Source organism: Oncorhynchus tshawytscha, linkage group LG04 (assembly GCF_018296145.1).
Source record: "Oncorhynchus tshawytscha isolate Ot180627B linkage group LG04, Otsh_v2.0, whole genome shotgun sequence".
NCBI classification, from domain to species: domain Eukaryota; kingdom Metazoa; phylum Chordata; class Actinopteri; order Salmoniformes; family Salmonidae; genus Oncorhynchus; species Oncorhynchus tshawytscha.
In genome coordinates this window covers 39,479,414-39,485,611 of record NC_056432.1, presented here as the reverse complement: position 1 = coordinate 39,485,611, position 6,198 = coordinate 39,479,414, and positions in this window count along the sequence as shown.

Here is a 6,198-nt window from a genome sequence, read left to right as displayed (position 1 = left end):
AGAAAAGAGAGGGAGAGAGGGACATTCTTCTGCATTTGTTTACTGCGGTCTTATGCTTTTGTTGTTGGCTATTGAATCAGCTGTTTCATGAGATCCATGGAGCCTATGATAGAGAGAGACTTGATTAGGGGGGAATACTCACATGCACACACACCCACTTACCAGTGGAGGCTCCTCAGAGGCGAAAGGGTAGGACCATCTTCCTCAGTGAATTTCAGAAGAACATGTAAAAAGTTAACCTTCTGAGATAAAACTATGCTAAATGTAATCACGTCACCAAACAATTGATTTTAAAACACGCTATTTTGCAGAGAGTGTATACAGTAGCCGAAACAGCACCCTGTAGGGTAGTACGACGGTGTAGCTGGAGGACGGCTAGCTTCCGTCCTCCTCTTCGTACATTGACTTCAAAAGAAATCTAGGAGGCTCATGGTTCTCACATCTATCCATAGACTTATACAGTAATTATGACAACTTCCGGAGGACATCCTCCAGTCTTTCAGAGCTCTTGCAGCATGAACTGACATGTTGTCTACCCAATCAAAGGATCAGAGAATGAAACTTGTACTGAAAGCATAAGCTACAGCTAGTGTATAAAACTGTGTATAAAAACAGTGTATAAAATGTGGTAAGTAGTTGACTCAAAGAGAGAGAAAAACAGCAGTTGAACAGTGTTGAACAAATTCATTTCTTCCAAAATGAAGGAGAAGCAAGAGAGAAATAGAGAGAGTGATATTTTTTTTCACTTTCACTTTTAGCCTACTGAAAACACCCTGCTCAAACAGGTCATCACTGCCCTTGATTGTAAGCAATGTTGTGCTGCTATATTTACTGACTTGGCCAAAGCTTTTGATACGGTAGACCATTCCATTCTTGTGGGCCAGCTAAGGAGTATTGGTGTCTCTGAGGGGTCTTGGCCTGGTATGCTAATTACCTATCTCAAAGAGAGCTGTTTAAAGTCAGAACATCTGCTGTCTCAGTCACTGCCTGTCACCAAGGGAGCACCCCAGGGCTCGATCCTAGGCCCCACGCTCTTCTCAATTTACATCAACAACATAGCTCAGGCAGTAGGAAGCTCTCTCATCCATTTAGATACAGTCTTCTACACAGCTGGCCCCTCCCCGGATTTTGTGCTAAACGCTCTACAACAAAGCTTTTTTAGTGTCCAACAAGCTTTCTCTGCCCTTAACCTTGTTCTGAACACCTCCAAAACAATGGTCATGTGGTTTGGTAAGAAGAATGCCCCTTTCCCCACAGGTGTGATTACTTCCTCTGATGGTTTAGAGCTTGAGGTAGTCACCTCATACAAGTACTTGGGAGTATGGCTAGATGATACACTGTCCTTCTCTCAGCACATATCAAAGCAGCAGGCAAAGGATAAAAGTAGTCTTGGTTTCCTCTATTGTAATCACTCCTCTTTCACCCCAGCTGACAAACTAACCCTGATTCAGAAGACCATCCTACCCATGCTAGATTACGGAGATGTAATTTGTAGATCGACAGGTAAGGGTGCTCTCGAGCGGCTAGATGTTCTTTACCATTCGGCCATCAGATTTGCCACCAATGATCCTTATAGGACACATCACTGCACTCTATACTCCTCTGTGAACTGGTCATCTCTGTATAACCGTCGCAAGACCCACTTGTTGATGCTTATTTATAAAACCCTCTTAGGCCTCACTAACCCCTATCTGAGATACCTACTGCAGCCATCATCCTCCATATACAACACCCATTCTACCAGTCAGATTCGGTTAAAGGTCCCCAATGCACACATATCCCTGGGTCGCTCCTCTTTTCAGTTCACTGCAGCTAGCGACTGGAACAAGCTGCAACAAACACTCAAACTGGACAGTTTTTTCTCCATTTCTTCACTCAAAGACTCAATCATGGACACACTTACTGACAGTTGTGGCTGCTTCACGTGATGTATTGCTGTCTCTACCTTCTTGCCCTTTGTGCTGTTGTCTGTGCCCAATAATGTTTGTACCATGTTTTATGCTGCTACCATGTTGTGTTGCTGCCATGCTGTGTTGTCATGTGTTGCTGCCATGCTATGTTGTTGTCTTAGGTCTCTCTTTATGTAGTGTTGTGGTGTCTCTCTTGTCGTGATGTGTGTTTTGTCCTATATTTTTTACTTTAATTTTATTTTTTATCCAAGCCCCCGTCCTCGCAGGAGGCCTTTTGTCTTCTGGTAGGCCATCACTGTAAATAAGAATTTGTTCTTAACTGACTTGCCTAGTTAAATAAAGGCTAAATAAAAGAAACAGAGGGATACTGTGTTAGCTAGCTGGCTATGACTATCCAACATAACACTGGAACTCTTCCAGTGGTAAGTCATGGTAAGCTTTTGGTAATACTAATTTATTGCCACATGGGCCCGCCGGTGTAACTGCTTACTGACTGTACACTAACGTTACTGCATGATTGTAGCAGGTTTACTAATGCGTTAGCTATGCTGACTATGATGTTACTTTAGCTAATGTGGTAACAATGATGTAGGCTGTGTGTAGCGGTTTGGCTTGGAAAGGTTTTTTCGCATGGTCACATACAGCTGATGTGTTGTGCATTGTCCACAAGTGAAAGGACAAGGTGAGAGGATGAGAGCGCATTGAAGGAATACAACGTGGCTGCTATGAAAGTGAATTGTGTTTACGTGCAATCAGGGGTGTATTCATTCTGCTGATTCTGTTGAAAAATGTTTCTTAAATGGAACAAAACGGAACAAAACAGAAATAAACATACTTGTATTTTTCCAATAGAAACTCTCGTTTGCAACTGTTGGACTAATGATTACACTCTATATCAGCTAGATGCAGGCAAGAGTATGCAAGGCGGTATTGAATCTCACTGTCTGTCCATGTGTTACATGTGTTACTGTCTGTCGCCTCAAAATTTGTCTCTCAACCTGTGTGCACCTACCTTGTAAACTTTCATTCAAAGGCTAGGTTGTACTAACCTCATGATGAGTATAGAGAAAATGTGTGTATCATGCAGTAGCCTAAACCTATCGCTGTTACATTGAACTGGGTGAATGGAATATGAATGAGAGTCATCCAATATGCTGTAACAGAAATAAGGCCATGCTCATAAAAAAAATAATAATCCTCCCTCATCTTAAACGGCACTGACCGCCACTGACACACACACACACACACAAACACACATTCGCTCTCACACATGTACACACTGTCAGTTATACTTTCTGGTTGACATGCTTATTGTGGCTTGGGTGGAGAAACAAAAGGCTCCTCCACGGGGTAATGAGAGGCAGGTTGGTAGTAGATACACTGTTTCAAAGTTTTCCATCTCACCACGGGACAAAAGGGACAGATCTTCCAATTTGTGTCATCCTCGGCTCCGACTCAACTGAACTCACTGAGTCTTAGCTATGATGACACAAATGATTCTGCTGTTTAGCCCCCAATCTGATTCGTCAACACAGTCGATGCTGATAGCCACAAAGAGGAGGAGGATGATCGTAATGGGGATGATGTTTGTCCTACAGTGCTTCTGCATCTACTCTCATGTGATAAAGTGTCTTTTCAAATGTTTTACTTATTTTGACACATGGATATTTAAGCTGAATTCCAACCATATTCATTGATAAAAGGTAACCCAATTTAACAAATCACAAAAGAAAGTTGACTTTAAAAAGTTGTACACCCCTACCTTTACCATCACATATAATTGTTAAAATTAGAATCAGGTGCACCAAAACAGGTGCAAATGATTAGAAAATCCTTAGAAAGTAATTTGGGAGGGTCCAGCCTTCCGTAAAGATTAGAAACTTGGTCTGGTATGATCTTAACCATATGGGTGTGTGGTAACACATCATGCCAAGATCACAAGACCTATCCGAGGCTCTCAGAAGAAAGATTATTGATACCCATGAGTCTAGGAAGGGTTACAAATCGATTTCCAAGCAATTCAAAGTACATCATTCCACTGTCCAATGGATCATATACAAATTGAGAAAATTCCAGATCACTGGCAATCAACCAAGGACAGGTCGTCCCACCAAGAGCTGACCGAAAGATGCTCATAGAAGTCTCTAAGAACCCCAGGGTAACACCAAGGGATCTACATGCCTCTCTTGCCTCAATACATTTCGAAGTGCATGAGTCAACTGTCAGAAAGAGAGCGCACAGACTTGGCCTACATGGGAGGTCAGGAAGGAAGAAGCCTCTGCTCTAAAAAATAATGTCAAGACACAACTGACGTTTTCCAGACAAAACCTAGGTAAAGACCAAAACTACTGGAACAATGTCCCCTGGACAGATGAGTCAAAGGTGGAGTTGTTTGGCCGCAATGCTAGATGCCATTTTTGGCAAAAACGAAACACTGCCTTGGGCGGTGGGTAGCCTAGTGGTTAGAACGTTGGGCCAATAACCAAAAGATTTCTAGATCGAATCCCCGAGCTGACAAGGTGAAAATCTGTCATTCTGCCCCTGAACAAGGCAGTTAACCCACTGTTCCTAGGCCATCATTGTAAATAAGAATATGTTCTTAACTGACTGGCCTAGTTGAAAAACATTTTTAAATACCAACCGTGAAGCATGGAGGGGGTGGCAATATGGTTTGGGGCTGATTTGTGGCCTCAGGGCCTGGCCAACTTACCATCATTGAGTCAACCATTAATTCCATATTCCCCCCCCAAAAAATACTACTTTCCAGAGGGTGTACTTACCTTTTCACATGACTGGATACAACAGTCAGAGCTCTAAGACTTTTGGAGAGTGTTTACTAGAAGATGTTCAGAGAGTTCCTTTCAAGTGTGCACTCCTGGTTGGTTGCCTGCCGCCAAAAGAGAGAGTGAGGGAGACGGCGAGGGTGAGCGAATGAGAGAGCGAGGGAGAGAGGGTGAGAGAGAGGGTGAGATAGTGAGAGAGAGGGGGTGAGAGAGAGAGGGTGAGAGAGAAGGGTGAGAGAGGGAGAGAGCGAGTGAGTGAGAGAGAGAGACGCCGAGAGAGAGAAAGACTGGATTGGGTTCAAGCATCTTGGAAGAGATTCAAGTATTGTACAACTTAATTTAGAAGCATGGCAGCACCCTTTTTGTCTCCAGCTTCACTGAATGAAAGCTATTTACAGTAGCAATCATTTATTCCCAGTATTATTGGATGATACTGAATATAAAGATATTCAAGACAAGATTATAGCTGCCCTGCTGAGTGTCACTAGAGATTCTGGGTTCAAGTCCAGGCTCTGTTGCAGCCGGCCGCAACCGGGAGACCCATGGATCGACCCACAATTGGCCCTTCGTCGTCCGGGTTAGGGGAGGGTTTGGCCGGCAGGGATGTCCTTGTCCCATCGCCCACTAGTGACTCCTGTGGCAGGCCGGGCGCAGTGTACTCTGACACGGTCACCAGGTGGCCGGCAGGGATGTCCTTGTCCCATCGCTCACTAGTGACTCCTGTGGCGGGAAGTGCGCAATGCACGCTGACATGGTCGCCAGGTGCACGGTGTTTCCTCCGACACATTGGTGCGGCTGGCTTCCGGGTTGAGTGGGCACTGTGTCAAGAAGCAGTGCAGCTTGGTTGGGTTGTGTTTCGGAGGACGCACGGCTCTCGACCTTCACCTCTACTGAGTCCGTACAGGAGCTGCAGCGATGAGACAAGACTGTAACTACCAATTGGATACCACGAAATTAGGGAGTTTATCATCAAATACAATGTCATAACAGAAAGCTGTCACACAAGTTGTTTCACACAAAGCTACACCAGCTCTTTACTAGTTGATATGCCAACCCAGATCTATGAAATCCTTTTTACACATCATTATGGTTCAGTTGTTAAAAATCTATGGTTGCCTAACCAAATTAGAAGATGAAGTCAGAGAGAGAGAGAGAGAGAGAGAGAGAGAGAGAGAGAGAGAGAGAGAGAGACTGCTATGGTTCAAGCGTCTTGATTCAAATGCATGTGGGACTTGTTTATATTAGACATGATTGCAAGGTGGAAAGAAGAGCAGCAGGAGGATTGGAGGATGGAGAACAGATAGATACACACGCTGTCCATGAGGTAATGTGAATTCAATGTGTGTAAACCAACATTCAACAAGCAGACACATCCTCACACCATGAATTACTTACACATCTAATGAAGGGGGAAATAGTAGAGAGGAGAGGGGGGGAAAAATGAAATATCATCCTCATTTTCCATTTCTGCAATCAATGGTTATGAAGCTGAAAGTGTCATTTTT